At 44.2% G+C, this 10,376-nt stretch overlaps 1 pseudogene; it reads right to left on the reverse strand.

Moving 5' to 3' along the window:
- Positions 1-3,591: 3,591 nt before the first annotated feature.
- LOC124227091 (butyrophilin subfamily 3 member A3-like) lies at positions 3,592-9,723 on the reverse strand (annotated as a pseudogene).
- Between the last annotated feature and the right edge of the window lie 653 nt (positions 9,724-10,376).

The following is a 10,376-nucleotide window of genomic DNA, read 5'->3' on the forward strand; positions in this document are numbered from 1 at the left end:
GAGAGGGCCGTGAGAGTGTAAGAGCCTGGCCTGCCTACAGCCTCTATCTGAGGAAAATAAGACCCAGGGGTTCTGGGGAAGTTTGTGTCAGAAGTATCCAGTGAAGCCAGGCCTCAACCCCTGTGGTTGCTGCCCTAAACTGGAGGGAAACACATGTGTTCTGAGCATGAGGAGGACCCATTGCCCATGAGGTAGCTTAGCAGGAAACCAGGTCTAACTGGGGTGTGGTACTTCTGATCATGACAAACTGACCCTATCATTCTCTGTCATCAGAGTATTCCTCTGATGTGACCAAGAGATGTGTCCCTTCCTTTGAGTCACCTCTAGCTTTGGATTCCTTCCAGGTAAGGCCAAGACATCTTGGCATACAAAAGACATTCCTACTCTGTCCTGTTCAAATTCCAAATTACTGACTTATGAAATCAATGAGCATAGGCAAATGGTTGTGTTATGCTGCTAATTTTCAGGGCTGCTGCAATAATAACCAGTACATCCATTTCCTCACAGGAGAACAAATTTTACAGAACCTGAGGCATGAATAAAACGGCTCCCAAAAGCGCCAGAACCAAAGATGGGAAAGCTGTGCAAATTCTCTCTGTGTTGAACCATTCTCTCTGCATGTCTGCTTTGGGTTAATCTCTCTGTAGATTACCTTCTTTTGCTTCTCTAGACCACATTGTGGATGGAAAATGCCTTTCCACAGCTTCCATGCATATTGGCTACTAAAAGGTATAACTGGTTACATATCACTGAGTCATTCAATCTAATTGTGCAAGGTATATGCTCTAGCCTAGTCTGGGCCAGATGTCCATTCCAGATTCAGTCTATGTCAGGGAGTAGTGGGGATACATTATATGGACATGTATTGGAAGACAGGAAGTCACTACTGCTAAATGGACAAGTGTGGAGGGAGGGCAGATAGGTTTTAACAGGCATTCACTATATTCTCAGAGACAAAGCCACATAAACAAATACTCTTGATGCCCAATCCCATGGCAATTTCTGAGTGCCTGCCATTTTTCTGCACCTGAAAGCTTTCTTTAACACCAGGGATGCTTGCTCCTTTGCATAAACACAGCCCAACCTGGAACTGCAGGGGAGTTAACATCCCCAATGGTAATTTTCAAGCAATGGGGGATGGGGGTTGTGGATGAAGGGCCTGGGTTCCCCACCCCTGCTAGGAGGATTCTGAGGTATAGCTCACAATATCACATGGTTTCTTAGCGTGCCCTGGGTGGGATGGAGCCCAGTTGCCTACCTGGTAACTAACTAATTAACATACCCTCTATGCCATTTCACCTAGTTGGCTTTCTCTTTTCATTTTCTTCCAAACTTGTGTTTCCTGGGAAGACTTCTCAAATAGACTACCTGAACCCAAGTCCTTTACTTAGAGTCAATTTTGGGGGACTGCAAACTAAGATATGGGATTAGGTAGAAATTTCACCACACATTGTATCCAACAGTGAGAATTATCTTTTCTGGAGATAATTATATATGACTAAGTCTAGCAAGTGAATAAAGGGCTACAGAAAAAAATTACAAGAAGAATCACTCTAAGATTCACAGGAATTTTTAATCATTGAGGCCCCTAGTCTATACAGCAGCCTACCAGGATGGAGGCCTCTTCCTTCAAGGTGAGCAAGGCTGTGACTATAATAAATGTAGTAGGGTAAATAGTCCATCCCATCATCTCTGCAACCTGTGAACATGATACATTACATGGCAAAAGGAAGCTGACAGATGGAATTAAGGTTTCAGTGTTAAAGTAGGGAGATTATCCTGGATTCTTAGGAAAATTATCCTGGATGATCTGGGTAGACTCAATCTAATCACATGAGTTATTAAAATTGGAAGAAGGCAGAAGAATCAAAGAGATTCAATGGAAAAAGAACCAGGAGAGATTCAAAGATTGATAGGGACTCAAGCTGCCATTGCTTCTTTGAAGATGGAGGAAGAGGGCCACAAGCCAAGGAATGTGGCAGCCTGTAGAAGCTGGGAATAGGCTTCAGCTGGCAGCCAGCAAGGAATGGCAGCCTCAGTCCTACAACTGTAAGAAACTGAACTTTGCCAACGATTTGAACAAGCAAGTAACCATAATCTTTCCTAGGGCCTCCAGAAAGGACCACAGCCTGCGGGCACCTTGATTTTAGCTCAGTGAGACCCATATTGAATTGTGATGTATAGAAATGGGAGATAATAAGTTTATGTTGTTTCATGTCCCACAATTTCTGACAATTTATTATGGTAGCAATGGAAAACTAATACAAGGTGGATTGTTTGAAAATGTTGCAATGAGGTAAACTGTGAAACTGTGGTGAATAAACTATGGGGGCTTAAAATCTAGAAAAGGCTCAGTTGAAGAGTGAAGATTATTAACAAATTTATTTCACACATGTAGCTTGACAACCACATGCATGTTAGTAGGCAGAGGGGATACAGAGGTGAGCAATAATAGTGATGATAATGAAGAGCAGCTTTTCTCCAGTATCCATTTTTTGAATGGAACATCCGTTAACATCAGTGAATGATCAGGGGTGGAAATCTCCCTTTCCTGGAGATGGATTCTACAGTGTGATTAGAAAAAAAAAGAAAGAAAGAAAGAAAGAAACACATCTAGCTTCCTTCCTCCCAAATTTTTATTCCACAGACAAACTTTAGGTATTAAGTTAGGCTTCCTAGAGACCTTTAAAGTAGGAAGATTGGTCCTGGTTCCATGATCACACATCACATTGACAGAGTGGGTACCCATGTGCCCACTATTATTTAAGAGTTTGGGCTCTAGTCCCTTCACATCCTGTATGATGCAGCCCCTGTGAATTCATTCTCTGGACCAAGTCACCTGCAGACTCAATCCAATGAAGTGCTGGACACATAGCTCTGAGAATCGACCCTGAAGGAACCAAGTGGGGTGTCCTCCATAGTCATCTACCATGGGGTGCCCTGGGAAGAGAAACTCAGAGCTGCACATGGCCCCACAGGGGCAATGGGGCTGCAAAAGAACAGTCTAGGGGGTCGGGGTGAGACAAGGGCTGAACCTCTCCTAGCAGCTCAATTTCTGTCTGAATTATGTAAGTTATTTAACCTGGCACTGCCTTAGTTTCCACATCCTCAAAATGAGACTACCTCACAAGATTTTTGTGAGGATTAAATGAGTGAAATTCACTTAAATCATTTAGCACAACCCCCAAAACATTTTATCAATAAAAGTTATTTATTGTTGCTCAAAACTCAGCTGCTATTCACTTTCTGAGTCACCTTTGCAAAGTTAATTCACTTTTCTGCACCACCAGTTCCTTATCTACAGAAATAAGACAATAAAGTAGTCCACACTGAACTGTCATATGGAATAATTGAATCAATAGTAATGAAGAGCTTCACACAATTTGTACATTTAGTAAGTATTTTATTGTTGTGATATGTTGCTGTTAAGGAGGAGGCCCTCAGCTCCAGGATCCGCCAGAGGAAACAAGGATGTTACCTGAGCTTGAGAATCCCCATTCCCATCAGCAAAGCTCAGGGTCACTGGGTCTCCCAGGGAAGGTCAGATACCAGGTTGGTAACAAGGGAATTCCCCAGTACTGTGAGTGCTAGTCAAATGGTCAAGGCAGTGGGATCCCATGATGGAATTCTGAAAACAGGCCACAGAGGCCTAGAGGAGGAAGTGTGTGGGAAGGTGAGATATGAAACCCATCCATCACATTGTACAATGAGACCTCACCAGTCTCCTAGTCCCAGCAAACCCCCACTCTTTGAGGAGGTTTGGCATTTTTCATTTTATTCTGGGGATAAGTGAGAGCATGATAGTCTTTCTCATCAGAAAGCCCCATAGTTCAGAATCCATTCTTTGATGCTATTTTAACCCTATCTTTTCTCTCCACACCCCAATATACCACTTTTTCCTGTCCCCCACCTTCACCTCCCGGAAATGTCTCCCTGACTTGAAGCTCTTGCATCCAAGAACACAGCAATGTGAATCAAATCTCTGAGGATTATCTTGCAGATTCTGTTGTGCATCTGCCCACCACAGGCTCCTCTGGTCCTCAGAAATAAGGAGGATGGGGTTTGCTGTGTCCAGATCCAGAATCACGTTTACTGCACAAAGTTTGGAGATGGAGATATGGGGTCAACCATTGTTCCTAGACCACTAAGCCTCAGCCTTAAAGACCTCTGTCAGGTTGAGGAGGTCCAAGTCCAGAGATTAGTGTCCCCAGCCTGCCCTGAAAGTGACTCTCTCAGCAATATTTTTAAAAAAAGGCCCAGAGATGTTCTGTTCTGTACACAAGTGTGCTGAGGATCAAGGTCAACCTAACCCAACATTTTGAGCTGACCCCTTTTTCCTACCTTTTTCCTATTTGCCTCCCCAAGATGACTCTGCTGAACTGTTCTTGATAATCACATACATTTACATTTCAATCCTTGCTCTACCACTTATGAGTTGAATGACTTCCTTTTTTGCAGTCTCTTTTTGTATAGAAGCAAGCTGTATAATATTTCTAAGCATCAATTGGCTTATCTGAAAAATGGGGCTAAAAATATTAATCTCTAAGGTAGAAAAGACAACACATATTTTGTATGTAGCCCAGGGCCAGGCAGGGAGGAAGTGCCTAATGTTATAATAGCTGCCATGCCTTTTCTGTGCTAGAGGTCATGTTGGGGACTTTCTGTTCTCCAAAACCCACTCTCAATCTTCTTCTGGGCCCCAGGAATCCATCCTCTATGGACAGCATCATTGGGCTCCCTTGCTTCCTGTTCCCTGTTGGATTAGGCCAATGAATGGTACTAGCTGAAGATTGGAAGGAAAAGAAAATGGAAGCACAGATTTATTTCTTCCACTTCTTCACTGCCAAGGTCAGATGGTGATGCTTTCACAAAGGCATGACTCTCTCAGGCAACCCTGTCCTTGAGCTACAGCTTCCTCTGGGCTCTAGTAACTGCTCCCTCTCCCTATTCCTTCAAGCCTAGAGATAGTGATACCTCCCCACTATTGTGAGCCCTGGGGCACTTCACATTCCCTTGTTGATTTCCCTTAATCCTACTCCTGTCTTTGTAAATAGTTCCATTTCTAAACTGTCTTCATCCATCCAGTTTGAGCATGTCATCTCTTCCTTGTTTTTTTTTGACCAATACACATTCATTACCTCATTTAGTCTTTACCTCAACCTTCACATAATAAGAATTATGATCAAAATCTAAAAGTGAGGAGATTAGAGTTCAGAAACATTAAGTAACTTGGGAACACGCAGCAGCAAAAGGTGGCATAAGAAGCTTGGGAGGGGCCAGCCCAGTGGCACAGCAGTTAAGTGCACACGTTCCGCTTCTCGGCAGCCCGGGGTTCACCAGTTCGGATCCTGGGTGTGGACATGGCATGGCTTGGCACACTATGCTGTGGTAGGCGTCCCACATATAAAGTAGAGGAAGATGGGCCCGGATGTTAGCTCAGGGACAATCTTCCTCAGCAAAAAGAGGAGGATTGTCAGTAGTCAGCTCAGGGCTAATCCTCCTGAAAAAAACAAAGATCTTTGTGCTTTGCCTTCTCTCTCTGGTCATTCCACATCCTCACTCTCCCTGAAGGATTAATTCACTCTGCCTCTCCTTCCCTCAGCTCTGCCCTTTATGCCTCTCCCTTCCCATGAAGATCTTTGGAACTCAGGGGAGAAATCTTCCCTGGTTGTCTTAGGGTCTCAGCAGGAAGGTGGACACACCTTTGAGACCTGCACCTCAAGTCACCCACCCGGAACTCTCCCGGTCACGGGGACTTTACTTCCCAGAATCTCAAGAATTGGAGAAGAAAAAGGGAATACAGTCACTCAGGTTGTTGTTGTTGTCCTCAGGAACATACAGTGATTCACTCACCAACATGGAAGAGGGCCATCTTCCATTCTGAAAGGCAGGAGACGCGGATAAGGAAAAGGCATTATTTCTGTTCTTTCCCTACCCATTCTCCCCACTAAGCCTTTTCTCTCTCTCTTTCTTCAGTCTCTGTCATTGTCCAGCTTTCTTCATATACAGCTCTACCAAATCAGGCAAATAAGCTCTTAAAAATGGTGAATTTCCTTTCCTCCACCATGCTAGGGCTGCAGATGACATGCCAGGCTTTGCTAGGGTGTGGGCATAGGTGCCAGCAGGGTGATGGGATGTGTGAAAATGCCCAGAGGCTGTAACTGGAAGGTCCTTGCTGCAGTTCCGGAAAGCAGTGGTAATATCTCCCACAGAAAATGAGCCTCTGGGATAGATCTGATTATTCCTACTAGGAATGGCAATGGGTCACACACTAGAGAAGAGGTTTAAACGCTTAGTACATGTGTGCCAGGAAACTCAAAGAAGATCAGGGTCACTCACCAGCCTAGGCCTCAACAATCTCATCAACAATCGACCTACAATGGAAGAAAGATAGAGATTTCACCTGAAATATGTCATTTCTGAATCACGTCCTTTCTCTTCTTTTGCACCTGTCTAATCTTGTTTTTAACTCCCACACCCACCCTTCCTACCCTTTACGTCTGCCTGTTCAATACTCTCCTCTCCATCTCCCCTTAACATCAAGTCTGAGAACATCAATTGCCTGCCAATGATACCAAAGACAATGTGTAAGTTCTATCCCAGCTGTGATCTGGCATATCTATTTTGTTTGTATCTATACTCCCATATCTGGGCATAGGTGTCACTGTGTGTATACATGTCTGTGTGTGTGTACTAGAATCCATCTCTCTCAAGCTGTATTATTTCCTGTATACTTCTGAAAAGAATTTGGCAACTTAATCAGGAAACTTCAGATACTAGTTTTTTAAAAGCAGTTCTAATAAATCTATGAGAACTGAGCCACTGTGGCCACTCCTCTTTTAAGACACGCTTTTCTCTCTCATTCTTCTCTGATTTTCTCATTCTTTAAATCTTACATTCTCTGTTTTCTTCTCAGCAGCCTGCAGATTATGTAAAGAAACCAGTGAGCTCCTGGCATAGGGAAGACATTTCATCTAAAGTTCCATCCCCCTCCTCCTCCTTTCCTTTCAAGTGCATCCCTGGATATTCCCTGGTGCCTTGCTGGACTGAAGAATCTGTGGGTCCCTCCTGGAGAGAGATGGAAAAACATGACTCTCCGGTGCTTCTCCCCAGTCAATCACTCTTATTTCTTTCTCTCCACAGAGGAATCCAGGACATTTCTCAGCCCTGGGTAGAGTTAGGGATGAGGAAAAGGGCTGGGAAATATCTGAACAGAGAGTCTTAGATGTGAATTCAGAGAAAACGTCAGAACCACTTACTCAGTAGAAGACTCCATCTGTCTCTGCTCTGCAATGGAAGAAACATGAAGAGTCATTAAGATGCTTAAAGTAACAATAGTAAGACCTGTGTGGGTCCCTGGGGGAACTGAAACTTGGAACTTACCGAGTTCTTGCTGAAGTTCCTCTAGAAAATAAGCAGAAAAAAAAAATTACTGTTATGGAGATCCAGTGGGGAAGACCTCTGGAAAATAAACCTTACAAATGACCCAGTGCAGGGGTGGGTTTGGGAGGTGAGGAGGGGGTGAGGTCCTTGGGTTTCCACCCTGGTCGAATACCTCTTCTGTTTCGTTCATTTTCTGCTTCTTCCCATGCTCTTTCTTTTGCCCATCGCTCTCTTTCTATCTCCTTCTGCTGTCGCCACAGGAAGAAACCTGCCCCTGAGAGAAGCAGCAGCAAGACAGGCAGGGTCCCTGCCAAGGCCACAATCCAGGGCCAAGCTCTCCAGAAGGGATCTGCAATGGAATGAAGCTTTAGCCTCTCACTCCCAGGGTGGGGATCACAGAGTTGATCCCTCTCCGCCTAAAGTCTCAGTGAACTTTGGGAAAGACTTCAGTAAACTCTTACTACAACATAATACTATTAATTGTCTTGAAATGTCTACATCTCACATGTGAATATGAGTTACTTGAGCATCAGAATCATATATGTTTTCCAATTTAACTTTTCAATAGGTTACATTTACATGTTTCAAATATCAAAATGATAAAAAGTCATCCGTCTCCCATCCACTCACTCCTCCCATCCCCCATTTATTAGCCTCTCGTTAGTCAGCTTAATATGGTGGTTAACAATATGAACTTTGGAGCTGGAGGGCCTGTGTTCAAATTCTAGCTCCTCCACTTGCCTAGCAGTGTGATCTTGAACTAATTACTACACTGCTCTGTTCCTGATGACCTAATCTATAACATGATGTAATAATAGTACCTCAATCACAAAGTTAAAAGGACTAAATTAACGCTTATAAAGTACCTGACATGTAGTGAGTAATATGTAAGTGTATATTACATTTTAAAATATAAACATTCTTATTTTTTCTTGCTTACACCAAAGATAGCATTCTGCACAAACTGATCTGCATCTGACTTTTTTTAAGATACCCAGCACAGAATCACACCCTCCGCCTTCCTGACATCATCAAATCCAGAGCAAACCCCACTTCCATAAACCCTTCCCCAACTCCTCTAATGCAATCCCAAATTCTATGCCAAGTCTTCTTTAACACCCTCTTACTGTGACACTCTATGGTTCCCACATAGTGTGCTTTCTCCCTCCCTGCAACAAGTAATACACACAACTTGGTCAACTCCAGGTGTGTTCCTAGGGGCCTTTGGTTGGAGAACATTGGCAGCACAGTTGCTGTCCCACAGGTCAGCTTCCCATGACCCACAGCTGCATGCACCTGGAGGGGCCACAGAAACTATGTGGAACACAAGTGAACCCAAACAACTGCGTGCCATCACTGAGGAGATCTTTTCTCGTCCTTCCTATCCCCAAACTTCTACTTCCCTGCTTAGATCCTGGTCACCAGCATGAGGGAGTACTTTGCTTGATATTCTTGGCTATGGGAGGGATTCCTCCTGGAGGAAAACCCGTGTCTTTCCCAAGGGCCTCAGAAAAACAAGGAGGGAAGGCAGTGGAGGCAGTTCCTAGTGACCAGCCAGGAGTGCTCTGAGGTGGATTTGGAGTATGAACTCTGCCTCTGCCCCCTGGTCCAAAAGGGGAATGGGCTCAGAACAAAAGCTGGAGGCTCACCTGCAACCTCCAGCTCCACCATGGCATTTTCAGAGAAGTTTCCATCTTGGAAATAACACATGTAGCTTCCACTGTCAGAGACTTTGACGTTATAAATTTGGAGAGTAACCATCCCTGCAGTGATGCCATCTCTTAAAATTGAAGTTCTTCCTTTAAACTCTGCCATCTGATTCTCTTCTACTTCCTGCCCATTTGCATACTCATATACTACCCATCTAAGGCTGGATCTCACCCACTTCAGGTCCATGGCCTCTGCACTCATCTTCGGGCACAGATGACAGGGCAGATAAGCATCTTCACCCACCATAGCCAGGATGGGTCCAGGGGGTCCAATCACACAAAACTGAGCTGGTAATTAAAAGGAGAAATACCATCAGAGGGAGATGGGGTCATGAGGGTAAGGAGGGATGGGTCTCAGATGGGGAGAGTGAGGTATGAAAATCCCAGAGAGGAACGTGATCTTAACAGAAATACAATTTGTCTTAGTGGCGTGCACATCTTCAGTTTGGGATGGGACTTCCAGGTATGAGAAGTTGTCAGAGGTTCTTACAGGACACTGATAGGTAATTGTCTGGTTCAGAAACATAAAAGCACAATTTTCCCTACCTGAGCAAGGAGTAAGCACCTGGACCAAGATGAGGGAGACAAGGAGGTTGAGCAGAGGGAAGTCTAGGGAACTTGTCATTTTCATCTGTGCTGCAGAGAGACAGCAGAAAGAGTCAGGCAGAAGCTACAACCTGGAAGAAGATGATGAATTCCACATCAAACCTCCATCTCCCCAGGGCTGACTCAGGGTGAAACACACAGTCGCGAATGTGGTAATTCAAGATCCTCCTCTGCCGAAATGTCTGCTAAGGAGTCTCTTAACCTTTGAACTCCAAGATGGAAAATCACTCATAAAAATATGAAATGTTAAATATACATTTATTTAACATATAAATGTTATGTATATAATGTCAAATGTGCATGCATTAACTGTAACCCATCAGGAAAATTTTAGCTCTACTGTCCAAATATATTCAGAATCCTTCCACTTTCCCACACTTCCCCTGCTACAACCTGGTCAAAGTCTCCACCAACACACTCTGATTAATGCAGGACCCTCCTTTCTATGTCCCCTGATTCCACTTATGTCCCCTACTGTCTATTCTCGACACAACAGCCAGGACATTAATTGAGTCACATCATTCACTCCTTCGCTCAGCAGCTTCCAGTGGCTCCCACTTCATTCAGAGTAGACGGTGAAGTCCTCACACTGGCCCACATGGCCCTCTGGGACCTGCAGTTCTCACTTCATCTCTCTTACTCTCATCTGCTCCAGCCACACAGCCCTTCTTGCTTGTC

This window comes from Equus quagga, chromosome 15 (assembly GCF_021613505.1).
Source record: "Equus quagga isolate Etosha38 chromosome 15, UCLA_HA_Equagga_1.0, whole genome shotgun sequence".
Lineage (NCBI taxonomy): Eukaryota > Metazoa > Chordata > Mammalia > Perissodactyla > Equidae > Equus > Equus quagga.